The sequence below is a fragment of the Arachis stenosperma genome, chromosome 1 (assembly GCF_014773155.1).
Source record: "Arachis stenosperma cultivar V10309 chromosome 1, arast.V10309.gnm1.PFL2, whole genome shotgun sequence".
NCBI lineage: Eukaryota > Viridiplantae > Streptophyta > Magnoliopsida > Fabales > Fabaceae > Arachis > Arachis stenosperma.
Genome location: NC_080377.1, coordinates 19,157,745 through 19,176,564, shown reverse-complemented (window position 1 = coordinate 19,176,564; position 18,820 = coordinate 19,157,745). Strand labels below are relative to the sequence as shown.

Here is an 18,820-nt window from a genome sequence, read left to right as displayed (position 1 = left end):
CGCGATTGTGGGGCGTTAGTGACAGACGCAAAAGAATCATTGGATTCTATTCCGACATGATCGAGAACCGACAGCTGAATAGCCGTGCTGTGACAGAGCGCGTTGAACATTTTCACTGAGAGGACGAGACTGTAGCCATTGACAACGGTGATGCCCAACATACAGCTTGCCATGGAAAGGAGTAAGAAGGATTGGATGAAGACAGTAGGAAAGCAGAGAGATCGAAGGGACAAAGCATTTGCATACGCTTATCTGAAGTTCTCACCAATGAATTACATAAGTATCTCTATCCTTATTTTATGTTTTATTTATCTTTTAATCATCAATCATCCATAACCATTTGAATCCGCCTGACTGAGATTTACAAGATGACCATAGCTTGCTTCATACCAACAATCTCCGTGGGATCGACCCTTACTCGCGTAAGGTTTATTACTTGGACGATCCAGTGCACTTGCTGGTTAGTTGTGCGAAGTTGTGATAAAGAGTTAAGATTGCAATTGAGCGTACCATGTTGATGGCGCCATTGATGATCACAATTTCGTGCACCATCGGTTCAACTGCCAACCCGACACATCTCCATGGAGATGTTGCCCTTCAGAATCATGATGTGGGAACCCCCTAGATATAGTGCTCGGATCACTATCCAGGGTTTTGCGCCTGTACGCTCTGATAATCCGAAGGGATGTGAGGGGATCTCTTGCCTCCGACCTCACATCTAAGCGCAAGCGAGATTAACCGCCGTCCTTACGCCGCCGCCGCTACCTCAACAGGCGGGATTAACCACAGTCCCTGCCAGGCGTATAGCGTCTCATAACCTCAGTATAAAGCAGTAGTACAGTGATTTTCAAAAACATTTTTAGAACAAGAATGGATCCATCACTTTATCTAGAGTCATCGACTCTTCTCAACCATTGCTCCTTTACTTTTCAGTTCCTTGATCTCGCATCTCATTTATCAACCAATCAGCACACATCATCAAACCTTCCCCAGAACAATAGAAACCTAACACTCTATTTGCTAATTGTTCCCAAACAATAACATCTATACCCTTAAACCATTTCCCATATTTGAACACCCAAAAATATGCCCAAAAGTCGTAAAAAGGTGTTATGGAAGCTCACAACCTCATCGGGAAGGTGAAATAGTTGAAAATAAAGCAAAATTTGAGAAACAGGACGTGTGCGTCCGCACAGGGGTGTGAGTGCGCATGCCCAGGAAATTTTAAAAGTGTGCGTACGCACAGGGGTGTGCGTACGCACAGATGTCAAAACATAAGAGGGTCTGTTCACTCACACAACCTGTGCGAGCGCCCTCAACAGACTGGCCTTCCCAACGTGTGCGTGCGCACAGATCTGTGCATACGCTCAGGTTGCGATTTTTTCGTTGGTGTGCGCACGCACAGACGGTGCCAACGCTGCAAGCAGGATGCCTGCCTCTGCGTGTGCAGACGCATAGGTCTGTGCGTGTGCACAAGCCTCAATTTTTCGTAGAGTGTGCGTGCGCATGAGGCTGTGCGTACGTACATACCAGAAAACTCAGAATTCTATAACTTGGCAAATTTTCAGTTTTCAACACAAATCTTTGATTGATCATAACTTCCTCTACAAAATTCCAAATTTTACAAACTTTATATCGGTTTAAAGGGTTTTGAAAGATCTTTTATTTCAAACCACTTTCAACCAATTTTGAAAACCGGGGCATAAGTTAAGCAAGATTCATAAAAATTCTACTTTTACCCAAAATCACAACTTTCACAATTGCTTTGCAAAACACACCCAAACCAATCCATACCATTCTAAACTCTAATTCTCATCAAAATCAACCATCTATGTCATATCACACCAAAATTACCCCCCTTTCTCCTTCACTTTTCATCATCCACAACATTCATATCAACATATCTCATACGTCAAGCTTCATTAACAAGTTTCCAACTATAATATCAATCATTCAATATCAAAATCACATTTATCAACATAATACACTGCTCAACTTCATAAATCATTCATTATCATCATTTTACTACCAATCATCATTATCAACCAAAAAATTCATCATTTTATAAAATATCATCATACAATAACACCCAACAATTCATTAAGTGTTCAAATCCAATCCTATCTTATGGGTCACTAGCCTAAGTGTCCATGAATATTATATACTACATAGAAGAAACTGAAACCATACCTTGTCTGATTCCTAATATAAACCAAATGAGCTTTCCACCAAAATTCAACCACCAAGGTAGCTCCAACAAGCACCAATAAGGTCCAAACTCATAAGAATCAAGCTATATACACATAAATCTCCACAAATCAACCTAGGGCTCTGGTGGGCGAAATTGTGATCACTACAACTTCGCACAACTAACCAGCAAGTGCACTGGGTCGTCCAAGTAATACCTTACGTGAGTAAGGGTCGATCCCACGGAGATTGTTGGTATGAAGCAAGCTATGGTCACCTTGTAAATCTCAGTCAGGCAGACTCAAATGGGTATAGTGATAAACGAATAAAGCATAAAGATAAAGATAGAGATACTTATGTATATCATTGGTGAGAGCTTCAGATAAGCGTATGAAGATGCCTTCCCTTCCGTCTCTCTGCTTTCCTACTGTCTTCATCCAATCCTTCTTACTCCTTTCCATGGCAAGCTCATGTAGGGTTTCACCGTTGTCAGTGGCTACCTCCCATCCTCTCAGTGAAAATACGTCCCGATGCTCTGTCACAGCATGGCTAATCATCTGTCGGTTCTCAATCAGGCCGGAATAGAATCCAGTGATTCTTTTGCGTCTGTCACTAACGCCCCGCCCTCAGGAGTTTGAAGCACGTCACAGTCATTAAATCATTGAATCCTACTCAGAATACCACAGACAAGGTTTAGACCTTTCGGATTCTCTTGAATGCCGCCATCAGTTCTCGCCTATACCACGAAGATTCCGGTTAAAGAATCCAAGAGATATTCACTAGAGCCTTGGTTGCTTGTAGAACAAGAGTGGTTGTCAGTCACTTTGCTCATAAGTGAGAATGATGATGAGTGTCACGGATCATCACATTCATCAAGTTGAAGAACAAGTGATATCTTGGACAAAGAACAAGCGGAATTGAATAGAAGAACAATAGTAATTGTATTAATACTCGAGGTACAGCAGAGCTCCACACCTTAATCTATGGTGTGTAGAAACTCCACCGTTGAAAATACATAAGAACAAAGTCTAGGCATGGCCGTGAGGCCAGCCCCCAAATGATCTAAGAACTAGATGTCCGAAGATGAAAATACAATAGTAAAAGGTCCTATTTATAGAAAACTAGTAGCCTAAGGTGTACAAAGATGAGTAAATGACATAGAAATCCACTTCCGGGCCCACTTGGTGTGTGCTTGGGCTGAGCAATGAAGCATTTTCGTGTAGAGACTCTTCTTGGAGTTAAACGCCAGCTTTTATGCCAGTTTGGGCGTTTAACTCCCATTTAGGTGCCAGTTCCGGCATTTAACGCTGGAATTTCTGTAGGTGACTTTGAGCGCTGGTTTGGGCCATCAAATCTTGAGCAAACAATGGACTATCATATATTGCTGGAAAGCCCAAGATGTCTACTTTCCAACGCCGTTGAGAGCGCGCCAATTGGGCTTCTGTAGCTCCAGAAAATCCACTTCGAGTGCAGGGAGGTCAGAATCCAACAGCATCTGTAGTCCTTTTGAGTCTCTGGATCAGATTTTGCTCAGATCCCTCAATTTCAGCCAAAAATACCTGAAATCACAGAAAAACACAAACTCATAGTAAAGTCCAGAAAGTGAATTTTAATTAAAAACTAATAAAAATAATAAAAACTAACTAAAAGATACTAAAAACATACTAAAAACAATGCCAAAAAAGCGTATAAATTATCCGCTCATCACAACACCAAACTTAAATTGTTGCTTGTCCCCAAGCAACTGAAAATCAAATAAGATAAAAAGAAGAGAATATACTATAGACTCCAAATTATCAATGAAACATAGCTCCAAATTAGATGAGCGGGACTAGTAGCTTTTTGCCTCCAAACAGTTTTGGCATCTCACTTTATCTTCTGAGGTTCAGAATGATTGGCTTCTTTAGGAACTTAGAATCCAGATAGTGTTATTGATTCTCTAGTTAAGTATGATGATTCTTGAACACAGCTACTTTATGAGTCTTGGCCGTGGCCCAAAGCACTCTGTCTTCCAGTATTACCACCGGATACATACATGCCACAGACACATAATTGGGTGAACCTTTTCAGATTGTGACTCAGCTTTGCTAAAGTCCCCAATTAGAGGTGTCCAGGGTTCTTAAGCACACTCTTTTTGCCTTGGATCACAACTTTATTTCTTTCTTTTTCTTTTCTTTTCTTTCTCCCCTTTTTTTTTTTTTTTTTTTCGTTTCTGCTTCTCTTTTTTTTTTTTTTTTTGTATTCACTGCTTTTTCTTGCTTCAAGAATCATTTTTATGATTTTTCAGATCCTCAGTAACATGTCTCCTTTTTCATCATTCTTTCAAGAGCCAACAATTTTAACATTCATGAACAACAATTCAAAAGACATATGCACTGTTCAAGCATACATTCAGAGAACAAAAGTGTTGCCACCACATCAAACTAATTAAGCTAGTTTTAAAGATGAATTTGAAATCCTGTACTCTTGTTCTTTTGTGATAAAACAGTTTTCATTTAAGAAAGGTGATGGATTCATATCATAGCTTTAAGGCATATACACTAAGACACTAATGATCACAAGACACAAACATAGATAACATAAGCACTAAAATTCGAAAAACAGGAAAGTAAAGAACAAGGAGATTAAAGAACGGGTCCACCTTAGTGATGGCGGCTTGTTCTTCCTCTTGAAGATCTTATGGAGTGCTTGAGCTCCTCAATGTCTCTTCCTTGTCTTTGTTGCTCCTCTCTCATGATTCTTTGATCTTCTCTAATTTCATGGAGGAGGATGGAATGTTCTTGGTGCTCCACCCTTAGTTGTCCCATGTTGGAACTCAATTCTCCTTGGGAGGTGTTTAGTTGCTCCCAATAGTCTTGTGGAGGAAAGTGCATCCCTTGAGGTATCTCAGGATCTCTTGATGAGAGGGGTCTCTTGTTTGCTCCATCCTTCTCTTGGTGATGGGCTTGAGGTCATGCCTTCTCAGTTGAACCGCTTTGGATGCCATAAATGGTTATGGAAAAACAAAAAGCAATGCTTTTACCACACCAAACTTAAAAGGTTTGCTCGTCCTCGAGCAAAAGAAGAAAGAAGAGAGTAGAAGAAGAAGAAATGAGGAAGAAGGGAATGGCTTTGTGTTTCGGCCATTAGGGGAAGAAGTAGTGTTTAGGGTGTGTGAAAATGAAGGAGTGATGATGATAGTGGGATTTGATAGATGGGGGGTTTTTGGGGAAGAGGTATTGAGGTGATTGGTGAATGGGTGAAGAAGAGAGAGGGTGGTGGGGTTGGTGGGGATCCTGTGGGGTCCACAGATCCTGAGGTGTCAAGGAAAAGTCATCCCTGCACCAAATGGCAATCAAAATCACGTTTTGTGCCAAATCTGGCGTTAAACACCGGGCTGGTGCCCATTTCTGGCGTTTAACGCCAGGTTCTTCCCTTTCCTAGCGTTTAACGCCAGTCTGGTGCCCCTTTCTGGCGTAAACGCCCAGAATGGTGCCAGACTGGGCGTTAAACGCCCAACTGCTAGCCTCACTGGCGTTTAAACGCCAGTGAGTTCTTCCTCCAGGGTGTGCTGTTTTTCTTCCTGTTTTTCATTCTGTTTTTGCTTTTTCAATGGATTTTGTGACTTCTTATGATCATCAACCTACAAAAAACATAAAATAACAAAAGAAAATATATAAAATATAATCGTTGGGTTGCCTCCCAACAAGCGCTTCTTTAATGTCAGTAGCTTGATAGAGGGCTCTCATGGAGCCTCACAGATACTCAGAGCAATGTTGGAACCTCCCAACACCAAACTTAGAGTTTGAATGTGGGGGTTCAACACCAAACTTAGAGTTTGGTTGTGGCCTCCCAACACCAAACTTAGAGTTTGACTGTGGGGGCTCTGTTTGTCTCTGATTTGAGAGAAGCTCTTCATGCTTCTTCTCCATGATGATAGAGGGATATCCTTGAGCCTTAAACACGTAGGATTCTTCATTCACTTGAATGATCAGTTCACCTCCATCAACATCAATCACAGCCTTTGCTGTGGCTAGGAAGGGTCTGCCAAAGATGATGGATTCATCCATGCACTTCCCAGTCTCTAGGACTATGAAATCAGTAGGGATGTAATGGTCTTCAACCTTTACCAAAACATTCTCTACAAGTCCATGAGCTTGTTTTCTTGAGTTGTCTGCCATCTCTAGTGAGATTCTTGCAGCTTGTACCTCAAAGATCCCTAGCTTCTCCATTACAGAGAGAGGCATGAGGTTTACACTTGACCCTAAGTCACACAGAGCCTTCTTGAAGGTCATGGTGCCTATAGTACAAGGTATTGAAAACTTCCCAGGATCTTGTCTCTTTTGAGGTAATTTCTGCCTAGACAAGTGATACGTAAAAATTAGATTTCACGTATGACCGGCAAGTATACCGGGTCGTATCAAGTAGTAAAACTCACTTAGAGTGAGGTCGATCCCACGGAGATTGGTAGATCAAGCAACTTTAGTTAAATGGTAGATTTAGTTAAGCGAATAAGATTTTGATTTTGTGATTAATGTAACTTTTGAACATAAGTGCAGGAATTTAAATTGCAAGGAATTTAAGAACAAGACAATAGAAATATAATGAAGGTAAATAACGGAAACTTAAATTGCAAGAAACTTAATGACATCAAAAGTAAATTGCAATAAAATAAAGTGCTGAATTCTAAAGAGCATAAGAGTAATAGCAAGAATAAAGAACAGAATGTAAATGACAAGAATAATAAATTGCAAGAGTGTAGAAGGGGATTGGGAAATGGGTAATCAAATAACTAGAGCAAGAGAAATGAGAATTAATGATAAAGAAGATCATTAGGGATCAGAGATGCTAATTTTCATGAATTGATGTTAGTCAAATCTTCCTCAATCATGGGTATAGATCCATGGCACGTGGTTGATTGAACCCCAATCTCTTGGTGATTCAATCTCTCTCAACATAGCCTTGCCACTCTCGTGATCTAATTGTTCATGAGAAGAGATGAAGCTTAAATCTAATCCAGCCACACAATTCCCAGAATCTCAACCATGGAGAGTTACATCTCACATACTAACCAAGGTATATTGATTGAGAGAATCATGAAAGGATGAACTCTAAACTGAATTATGTGACTCATTTCTCAAATTCACCACACAATTCTCATAGATTAACCCCTCTCTCGATGGTGGTTGAATCTTTGAAGAACAAGAGTTTCCTCTTTGGATCAACCTCATGAATTGAGGAGAAAAGAGGAGTTCATCAATCCATTGTAACTAGCAGAGCTCTTCCCCCTAATGAATGGGGTTTTAGTGAGTCATTGCTCCAATTTCAACAACAATTTCCATAAATCAAAATTAAACTAAGTATAAAGGAAGAAGAAGAAGAAGAAGAAATGCTTGAAGCTTAAGAAAAAATGAAGAATAGAAGTTCCAAGATGAACCAAAATTAGCTCTCTGGGTCTCCTTTCGGAAGTACCAAAAGAGTTCTCCAATACAAGTGCTAAGAAGTGTAAATTGTCTAAGTGTCAAAAAGTAAGTAAAAGTGTAAAAAGTAAAAGTGTCAAAGTCCCAAAAAAAGTCCCCCCAAGTACATCAATCTCTTCTATTTTATACTACTCTAAAACTCCTTCAGAGATCTTCAATTTGGGGCTAGCAATGTGGGCTTTCTCATTGTTCAATTCTTGGCTCAATTGGAAGTGTTGCTAGACTTGGAAAGGAAGAGTTCATTCATCATGATTCTGGCCCATTGGCTTGGCGTTATTGGCACTAACTCCAGGCCAAATGCACGTTGGCAACGTGCTTGACATTTTCCTGGAAGTGAAGTATGAGACTTGGGCGTTGCTAGCCCAAGTTGTTGCCAACAACTTGCTTCTCCTCTTCTTAGCTCTACTTTCATGCTAAATGTAGCCAGAATTTGAGTGTCAACCTTCTGCTTCAATATGGACTACTATACATCATTGGAAAGCTCTTGATGTCTATTTTCTAATGCCACTGAAATCACTTCAATTGGACTTTCCTAGCTCAAGTTATGGTTCCTCAAAGAAGGTAAGGTCAAGCTGCCAAGTTGTTGCCAAGTTGTTGTGAATAACGCACCCTCAACCCCAAGTTGGCAACGTGCCCGTGCATCACTCTCCCAAGGCAAGGACTTGGGGCTGGCGTTGTTGCAAAACACGCCCCCCTTGTGGCACGTTGGCAACGTGCTCGACCCACACCCCAAGGCCAATCTCTAGCTTTCTTGAATTTCACTTCATGTTCTTGTTTTTAGGGCCTAAAGATGACTCTGGTTTGGCTTCAATTTTGTGCTCCATCATAGACTATTATATATGGTTGGAAAGCTCTGAATGTCAGCTTTCCAATGCAACTGGAAGCACTCAATTTGGATCTCTGTAGCTCAAGATATCTTCCATTGAAGAGGACATGGTCAGGCTGCCTTGTTGGAGTTGTTGTGAATAACGCCCATACATTTCAAGTTAGCAACGTGCACCATAATTTCCTGGCGTTGTTGTGAATACTCCTTCTCTTTAGCACGTTGGCAACGTGCTCGAGCCCTTCTCAAGGCTCCATGCTTGCTTCCTGGCGTTGGCAACGTGCATGGCAAGGCCATTGGGCGTTGGCAACGTGCATGGTACATCTCCCTGGCGTTGGCAACTTGAATGGTGCCTCTCCCTGGCGTTAGCAACTTGGATGATGCCTTGATTGGCGTTGGCAACGCGGATGGTGCCTTGATTGGCGTTGGCAACGCGGATGGTGGGCTGATGGGCGTTTGCAACGCGGTTGGTGCGCCATTGGGCGTTTGGCAACCTGGTTGGTGCGCCATTGGGCGTTGGCAACCTGGTTGGTGCGCCATTGGGCGTTGGCAACCTGGTTGGTGCGCCAAGACTTGGTGCCAAAATTTGCTTGTGTGTGGCGTTGGCAACGCCCTCCTCAAGTTGGCAACGCCAACTTTGCTTCTTCCAGGGCCAAGCTTGCCTTGTGTTGTGGCGTTGGCAACGTGGATCTCAAGTTGGCAACGCCAACTTTGCTCCTTGGTTGCCTCCAGGGTCAAGCTTGCTTGCTTGTGGCTTGTGTGTGGCGTTGGCAACTTGGTTCTAGAGTTGGCAACGCCAACTTTGCTTCCAAGGCTGCCTGGCGTTGCCAAGAACAACGCCCCTTATCCTCCAAGTTGGCAACGCCAACTTCTTGCCCAGCTTGCATCATTCTTGCTTCCATGCATCCTTGTTTCATCACCTATCATCAACAAGGGAAATAGCTTCAAAGTCTTACCAATTCATGCAATAAATTTCATGAGATTCATTCATACTCATTCATATGTGCATTCCTTAAATCATGTGCATGAATTTGGCTAGAATCAACACATTCCTAAGTACTCTCATGCATGGGAACAAAACTCATAAAAGGACTTGTTTATTTAGAGAAAATGAGTGAAATTAAGCTAAAACTAACTAAACTAACTAACTAATAATGCAAATATGCATTTGCATCACAACACCAAACTTAAACCTTGCTTGTCCTCAAGCAAGAAAAGAATCATGCAATAGAGATTGACAATCCAAGGTTAGAAGAATAGCAAGTTAATGTTCATGGCAAGCTAGTTTTCTATGCATGCTACAATCACAAAAGACATGTAAATGATTGATGCTTCTATCTAGCTCACTTTATGAAATCTTTTTCTTATAATTCTTCCTTGAAACAAGCTTTTGATTTTTCTTATTAGCTTCTCCTTTTGGGTGCTTTGCCCCATGAGTTAATAACAAAGCTACGATTCTAAATGCTTTGTTTTCAAGTATTACCACTTGATACATAAGCACCACAAGCATTTAATTAGAGGACTTCATTAGGCTCATTTTTTATTTTCTTTTCTTGACTCTCTAATCATTGATGCTCAGAACCTTGAGCTTTGAGGGAGTGCTTTTGCACTTGAGCCTAGCCTTGACTTCTAAGTGTTTTGTTTTCAAGCATTTTACTTGATACATAAACACCACAAGTACATAACAATGAAATTGTCATTGGTACTCAGAGCCTTCAGCTTTCTCATTCTTTCCCTTTTTCTTTTCTTGCCTTAATTGCATTTGCTTCTTCAAGGTTTTCATGATTTTCAAAAGATTTCACAAAATGTCCTAGATGAAAACTTCAATTAAATAAAATCTAATGTACTTGAGCAACAATCAAACATACTATCCTTCCAATACTTGTATGCACATGCCAAGTTCTTCTTTAATTCCTTGTTTGTTTATGATCATGATGCCTTTTTTTGCTTTTGAATTCACAAAACTCAAGTTGGTAGTCATAATGCCACAGCAACATATTGCAAATCAAAATTCAAGCTATGCTTATTCATACCACACATGCATATAAAGAAGGTAATAAGACAATCATGCAATTTAAAGTGCTGGAAACAAGAGAAAAAGAACTTTACAACCTTGTAATTTATCTTCTCTATTGTTGTCCTTCTCCTCTTTTTCTTTCCCTTCCCACACCAAACTTAGAATGATTGCTTGTCCTCAAGCAACAATTAGAACCATGGCTATGGGGCTAAGATAGATCATGAATGTCTTACACAATGAAACATTAGTAGCACATGTGTTTCAAGTAAGCAAAATTAAAGATAACAATTAAGGAAATAAAATCTAAATTAAAAGTAGCAATTGTTAAGTAATTTTTCTGGTTGTTTGGAGCTAGTGACTAATCATGCAAAGGGTTAAAATGTGTCTTTAATGAAACTTTTTGGTGGAACACCAAACTTAGCACCTCACATTCACCTTTGAATTCTGTTGGTGTGCAACACCAAACTTAGCTCCTTGCAATGCAGATAAATATACTTAACTCTTTTATTGAATTAACTAAAAAAAACTACCTTTGGTTGGGTTGCCTCCCAACAAGCACTTTTTTTATCGTCATTAGCTTGACGGTTGTCCCTCTTTAGGGCGGATGATGATCATAGTGCCTTAATCCTTCCCCTCTCACCGTGAGCTTCCTTCCAGTATCATTCTTGATGATTTCCACATGTTCAAGTGAGAGGATTTTGTTCACTGTGTAGTATCCAGAAAAGTGTGGAGATGTCTCTATTGGTTGGTAAGTTAGCATCACTTTATCCCCTGGTGAGAAGTCTTCAGTGGGGATTTTCTTGTTTCTCCATCCTCTTGGCATTTTCTTCTTGGGACTCTCTTCTTTTCCAGGAGATAGTTCAGGTTTTGGGATCTCAATTTTTGGACTGTCCTTGCTATGAATCTTAACTGCTGACTTTGATTGCAGCTTCTCCTCTATTCTTTGAGCTTGTTGCAGCACCTCCACCTCTTCATTTTCTTTCCAGCATGAGCTTGGAAGTGCCTCATCAGGTGCCTCTTTCAAGTTTGGATCTATGGAATCAATCTTCATACACTCTTCCTCTTGGGTGGAGTCTTGCAAATTCTTGAAGACATGGAACACTATATGCTCATCATGCACCCTTAGCATTAATTCTCCTTTTTCGACATCTATCAATGCCCTGGCAGTGGCTAAAAAGGGCCTCCCTAGAATAATGGGAGTGTTGTCATCTTCCTCTATGTCTAGGATGACAAAGTCAACTGGAGGAAAAATTTGTCCACCTTTACTAATACATTCTCTACAACCCCGAGTGCTTGCTGAATAGATTTATCCGCCATTTGAAGGGCTATCTTTGTAGGTTTCAATTCATGAATCTGAAGCTTCCTCATCAAAGATAAAGGCATCAGATTTATGCTTGCACCAAGATCACAAAATGCTCTCTCAATCATCATGTTGCCTATTGTGCAGGGGATGTGAAAGCTCCCTGGGTCTTTCATCTTCTTTGGCAACTTTTTCTGGATGATGGCACTACACTCCCTGGTCATCACAACCGTTTGTCCCTCTTTCAAGGATCTTTTCTTTGTTAACAATTCCTTCATGAACTTAGCATATAGGGGCATTTGTTCAAGCGCTTCAATGAAGGGGATGTTGATGTGTAGTGTCTTGAATATTTCCAAGAATTTGGAATATTGCTTCTCTTTGTTCTCTTCTTTAAACCTCTGAGGGTATGGGAGCATTGGTTGGTATGCTTTCAATGCCTCCTTCTTAGCTAATTTATCACTTTGTGTATAGGTTTCTTGCTCCTGCTTTTGTTCCTTCACCTCTTCTTTTAAGCCTTCTTTGATGTGCTCTTCCTGAGTAATGGCTTCTGTCTCCACTTTCTTCCCACTTCTCAGGGTGATTGCTTTACACTCCTCCCATTTTATGGCTTTTTCTGTGTCTCTTGGGTTGGGTATTGTGTCACTTGGGAGAACATTGGTTGGTTTCTCGGCTTGTTTGGCCAATTATCCCACTTGTCTCTCAATATTCTTCATGATGACCTCATGTTCCTTGTGTCCCTTAGCTAAGGCTTGAGTGGTTTGAGCAAGTGCTTGCAAGGTTGCTTCAATATTTGCAATTCTAGTCTCATGATGGTCAATTGGGGGTATGATGGGGGGTGATTGTTGTTGGAAGTTGTTGGGTGGATTAGTGTGGTAATTCTGTGTGTTGGATGTTGGTGCAGGGAAGTTATTTTGGTGAGTTTGTGAGTTATTGTGAGGGTGTTGATATGTGTTTTGTGTTTTTCTATATTGGTTAGTGTTGGTGGCATGGTGATTTTGGTTATTTGTGTTACGGTTGTGGTTGCTGTTCTTTTGCCAATGGTTTTCACCCCACTTTAGGTTGGGATGATTTCTCCATGATGAATTGTATGTATCACCATGAAATTCATCCTGAGAATTTGAAGTGTTCTGCATGTATTGAACTTGTTCTTGTGGTTGTTCAACCGTGATCCTTTCACCTTGGTTCCATTCAAGTGATGGTTGATTTGTTGTGTTTACTGATGCAAGTTGCATACCATCCATTCTCTTTGTTATCATCTCCATTTGTTGTTGGATTTGTTGGTGCATTAACTTGTTTTGTGCCAAGATAGCATCAACACCTTCAAGTTCCATTACACCTTTCTTTGGGGGCGGATTGTGTTGCCTCTCTGATGAGTAATAATATTGATTGTTTGCCACAATCTCAATGAGGTCTTGGGCCTCCTCGGCAGTTTTCATCATGTTGAGTGATCCTCCTGATGAGTAGTCTAGTCCCTTCCTTGCTTCGAAGTTTAAGCCTTCATAGAAGTTCTGGAGCTTAACCCAGTCACTAAACATGTCAGGGGGGCATCTTCTCATTAGTGCCTTATATCTTTCCCAAGCTTCATACAATGACTCCCCTTCCATTTGCCTGAAAGTTTGAACCTTTGTCTTCAACTTGATGATCTTTTGAGGTGGGTAGAACTTTGCTAGAAATTTGCTCATCACCTCATTCCAATCATTGAGGCTTTCCTTGGGGAATGATTCTAGCCATTGAGTGGCCTTATCCCTCAAAGAGAATGGGAATAGCAACAACTTGTAAACATCTGGATGCACTCCATTTGTCTTCACTGTATTGCATATCCTCAGAAAAACAGATAGATGTTGATTTGGGTCTTCAAGAGGTCCCCCTCCATAAGAGCAATTGTTCTGTACCAAAGTGATGAGCTGAGGTTTTAACTCAAAGTTATTGGCCTGAACATTTGGAGTGGCTATACTACTCCCACAATGTCTTGGGTCAGGGATAGTATATGAAGATAACACCCTTCTAGCGTGTCCACCATTATTGTTGACCCCTCCAGGAGGATTTGGCATCTCATCCTCCATGGTTTGATCTTCTTCCTCTGACTCCTCTTCACCAACTATTCCCTTTCCTCTTTCTGCTCTCCTTATCCTTCGGAGGGTTCTCTCGTCCTCAATATTACGTCTACTAGCTCCTGACATACACAAACAAACCAAAATCACAAGTGAGACACTCTAAAACTAGAGTGGAATTGGAGTTAGTGAAACAAAGTATCAAACAGTTAGTGGGCTTAACAAAAATACTAAAAAAAATGCTTAATCTAAACCACCTTTCACTTAATCATTGTCAATCTTTCCAATCCCCGGCAACGGCGCCAAAAACTTGATACGTAAAAATTAGATTTCACGTATGACCGGCAAGTATACCGGGTCGTATCAAGTAGTAAAACTCACTTAGAGTGAGGTCGATCCCACGGAGATTGGTAGATCAAGCAACTTTAGTTAAATGGTAGATTTAGTTAAGCGAATAAGATTTTGATTTTGTGATTAATGTAACTTTTGAACATAAGTGCAGGAATTTAAATTGCAAGGAATTTAAGAACAAGACAATAGAAATATAATGAAGGTAAATAACGGAAACTTAAATTGCAAGAAACTTAAATGACATCAAAAGTAAATTGCAATAAAATAAAGTGCTGAATTCTAAAGAGCATAAGAGTAAATAGCAAGAAATAAAGAAACAGAATGTAAATGACAAGAATAATAAATTGCAAGAGTGTAGAAGGGGATTGGGAAATGGGTAATCAAATAACTAGAGCAAGAGAAATGAGAATTAATGATAAAGAAGATCATTAGGGATCAGAGATGCTAATTTTCATGAATTGATGTTAGTCAAATCTTCCTCAATCATGGGTATAGATCCATGGCACGTGGTTGATTGAACCCCAATCTCTTGGTGATTCAATCTCTCTCAACATAGCCAATTGCCACTCTCGTGATCTAATTGTTCATGAGAAGAGATGAAGCTTAAATCTAATCCAGCCACACAATTCCCAGAATCTCAACCATGGAGAGTTACATCTCACATACTAACCAAGGTATATTGATTGAGAGAATCATGAAAGGATGAACTCTAAACTGAATTATGTGACTCATTTCTCAAATTCACCACACAATTCTCATAGATTAACCCCTCTCTCGATGGTGGTTGAATCTTTGAAGAACAAGAGTTTCCTCTTTGGATCAACCTCATGAATTGAGGAGAAAAGAGGAGTTCATCAATCCATTGTAACTAGCAGAGCTCTTCCCCTAATGAATGGGGTTTTAGTGAGTCATTGCTCCAATTTCAACAACAATTTCCATAAATCAAAATTAAACTAAGTATAAAGGAAGAAGAAGAAGAAGAAGAAATGCTTGAAGCTTAAGAAAAATGAAGAATAGAAGTTCCAAGATGAACCAAAATTAGCTCTCTGGGTCTCCTTTCGGAAGTACCAAAAGAGTTCTCCAATACAAGTGCTAAGAAGTGTAAAATTGTCTAAGTGTCAAAAAGTAAGTAAAAGTGTAAAAAGTAAAAGTGTCAAAAGTCCCAAAAAAAGTCCCCCACAAGTACATCAATCTCTTCTATTTATACTACTCTAAAACTCCTTCAGAGATCTTCAATTTGGGGCTAGCAATGTGGGCTTTCTCATTGTTCAATTCTTGGCTCAATTGGAAGTGTTGCTAGACTTGGAAAGGAAGAGTTCATTCATCATGATTCTGGCCCATTGGCTTGGCGTTATTGGCACTAACTCCAGGCCAAATGCACGTTGGCAACGTGCTTGACATTTTCCTGGAAGTGAAGTATGAGACTTGGGCGTTGCTAGCCCAAGTTGTTGCCAACAACTTGCTTCTCCTCTTCTTAGCTCTACTTTCATGCTAAATGTAGCCCAGAATTTGAGTGTCAACCTTCTGCTTCAATATGGACTACTATACATCATTGGAAAGCTCTTGATGTCTATTTTCTAATGCCACTGAAATCACTTCAATTGGACTTTCCTAGCTCAAGTTATGGTTCCTCAAAGAAGGTAAGGTCAAGCTGCCAAGTTGTTGCCAAGTTGTTGTGAATAACGCACCCTCAACCCCAAGTTGGCAACGTGCCCGTGCATCACTCTCCCAAGGCAAGGACTTGGGGCTGGCGTTGTTGCAAAACACGCCCCCCTTGTGGCACGTTGGCAACGTGCTCGACCCACACCCCAAGGCCAATCTCTAGCTTTCTTGAATTTCACTTCATGTTCTTGTTTTTAGGGCCTAAAGATGACTCTGGTTTGGCTTCAATTTTGTGCTCCATCATAGACTATTATATATGGTTGGAAAGCTCTGAATGTCAGCTTTCCAATGCAACTGGAAGCACTCAATTTGGATCTCTGTAGCTCAAGATATCTTCCATTGAAGAGGACATGGTCAGGCTGCCTTGTTGGAGTTGTTGTGAATAACGCCCATACATTTCAAGTTAGCAACGTGCACCATAATTTCCTGGCGTTGTTGTGAATAACTCCTTCTCTTTAGCACGTTGGCAACGTGCTCGAGCCCTTCTCAAGGCTCCATGCTTGCTTCCTGGCGTTGGCAACGTGCATGGCAAGGCCATTGGGCGTTGGCAACGTGCATGGTACATCTCCCTGGCGTTGGCAACTTGAATGGTGCCTCTCCCTGGCGTTAGCAACTTGGATGATGCCTTGATTGGCGTTGGCAACGCGGATGGTGCCTTTGATTGGCGTTGGCAACGCGGATGGTGGGCTGATGGGCGTTTGCAACGCGGTTGGTGCGCCATTGGGCGTTTGGCAACCTGGTTGGTGCGCCATTGGGCGTTTGGCAACCTGGTTGGTGCGCCATTGGGCGTTGGCAACCTGGTTGGTGCGCCAAGACTTGGTGCCAAAATTTGCTTGTGTGTGGCGTTGGCAACGCCCTCCTCAAGTTGGCAACGCCAACTTTGCTTCTTCCAGGGCCAAGCTTGCCTTGTGTTGTGGCGTTGGCAACGTGGATCTCAAGTTGGCAACGCCAACTTTGCTCCTTGGTTGCCTCCAGGGTCAAGCTTGCTTGCTTGTGGCTTGTGTGTGGCGTTGGCAACTTGGTTCTAGAGTTGGCAACGCCAACTTTGCTTCCAAGGCTGCCTGGCGTTGCCAAGAACAACGCCCCTTATCCTCCAAGTTGGCAACGCCAACTTCTTGCCCAGCTTGCATCATTCTTGCTTCCATGCATCCTTGTTTCATCACCTATCATCAACAAGGGAAATAGCTTCAAAGTCTTACCAATTCATGCAATAAATTTCATGAGATTCATTCATACTCATTCATATGTGCATTCCTTAAATCATGTGCATGAATTTGGCTAGAATCAACACATTCCTAAGTACTCTCATGCATGGGAACAAAACTCATAAAAGGACTTGTTTATTTAGAGAAAATGAGTGAAATTAAGCTAAAACTAACTAAACTAACTAACTAATAATGCAAATATGCATTTGCATCAACAAGTCATCCAGTTCTTTGGTGAGCAAAGGAGGTTCATCCTCCCAAGTCTCATTTCCAAATAACTTGTCATTTAGCTTCATGATTGCTCCAAGGTATTTAGCAACTTGCTCTTCAGTGACATACTCATCCTCTTCAGAGGAAGAATACTCATCAGAGCTCATGAAAGGCAGAAGTAAGTCTAATGGAATCTCTATGGTCTCATTTTGAGCCTCAGATTCCCATGGTTCCTCATTGGGGAACTCATTGGAGGCTAGTGCACGCCCATTGAGGTCTTCCTCAGTGGCGTTCACTTCCTCTCCTTCCTCTCTAAATTCGGCCATGTTTATGGCTTTGCACTCTCCTTTTGGATTTTCTTCTGTGTTGCTTGGAAGGGTACTTGGAGGGAGTTCAGTAATTTTCTTACTCAGCTGTCCCACTTGTGCCTCCAAATTCCTAATGGAGGACCTTGTTTCAGTCATGAAACTTTGAGTGGTTTTCATTAGATCAGAGACCATGGTTGCTAAGTCAGAGGGGTTCTGCTTAGGATTCTCTGTCTGTTGCTGAGAAGATGATGGAAAAGGCTTGCCATTGCTAAACCTGTTTCTTCCACCATTATTGTTGTTGAAACCTTGTTGAGGTCTCTCTTGATTCTTCCATGAGAAATTTGGGTGATTTCTCCATGAAGAATTATAGGTGTTTCCATAGGGTTCTCCTAGGTAATTCACCTTTTTCCATTGAAAGATTCTCAGGATCATAAGCTTCTTCCTCAGATGAAGCATCCTTAGTACTGCTTGGTGCATTTTGCATTCCAGACAGACTTTGAGAAATCAAATTGACTTGTTGAGTCAATATTTTATTCTGAGCCAAAATGGCGTTCAGAGTGTCGATCTCAAGAACTCCTTTCTTCTGATTAGTCCCATTGTTCACAGGATTCCTTTCAGAAGTGTACATGAATTGGTTATTTGCAACTATTTCAATTAGCTCTTGAGCTTCTGTAGGCGTCTTCTTCAGATGAAGAGATCCTCCAGCAGAGCTATCCAAAGATATCTTGGATAGTTCAGAGAGACCATCATAGAAAATACCTATGATGCTTCATTCAGAAAGCATGTCAGAAGGACATTTTCTAATTAATTGTTTGTATCTTTCCCAAGCTTCATAGAGGGATTCTCCATCCTTCTGTCTGAAGGTTTGGACTTCCACTCTAAGCTTACTCAATTTTTGAGGTGGAAAGAACTTTGCCAAGAAGGTATTGACTAGCTTTTCCCAAGAATCCAGGCTTTCTTTAGGTTGTGAGTCCAACCATATTCTAGCTCTGTCTCTTACAGCAAAAGGGAATAGCATCAGTCTGTAGACCTCAGGGTCAACCCCATTAGTCTTGACTGTGTCACAGATTTGCAAGAACTCAGCTAAAAACTGATGAGGATCTTCCATTGGAAGTCCATGGAACTTGCAATTCTGTTGCATTAGAGAAACTAATTGAGGCTTAAGCTCAAAGTTGTTTGCTCCAATGGCAGGGAAAGAGATGCTTCTCCCATAGAAGTCGGGAGTAGGTGCAGTAAAGTCACCCAGC

General features: G+C 41.1%; 1 non-coding gene across 1 annotated transcript; it reads left to right on the top strand.

The window, feature by feature from the left end:
* Nucleotides 1-18,351: 18,351 nt before the first annotated feature.
* On the top strand, nt 18,352-18,459 carry LOC130956538 (small nucleolar RNA R71). The gene has a single exon (XR_009077152.1). It is a non-coding gene; the product is annotated as a small nucleolar RNA R71 (small nucleolar RNA).
* The last annotated feature ends 361 nt before the right edge of the window (nt 18,460-18,820 follow it).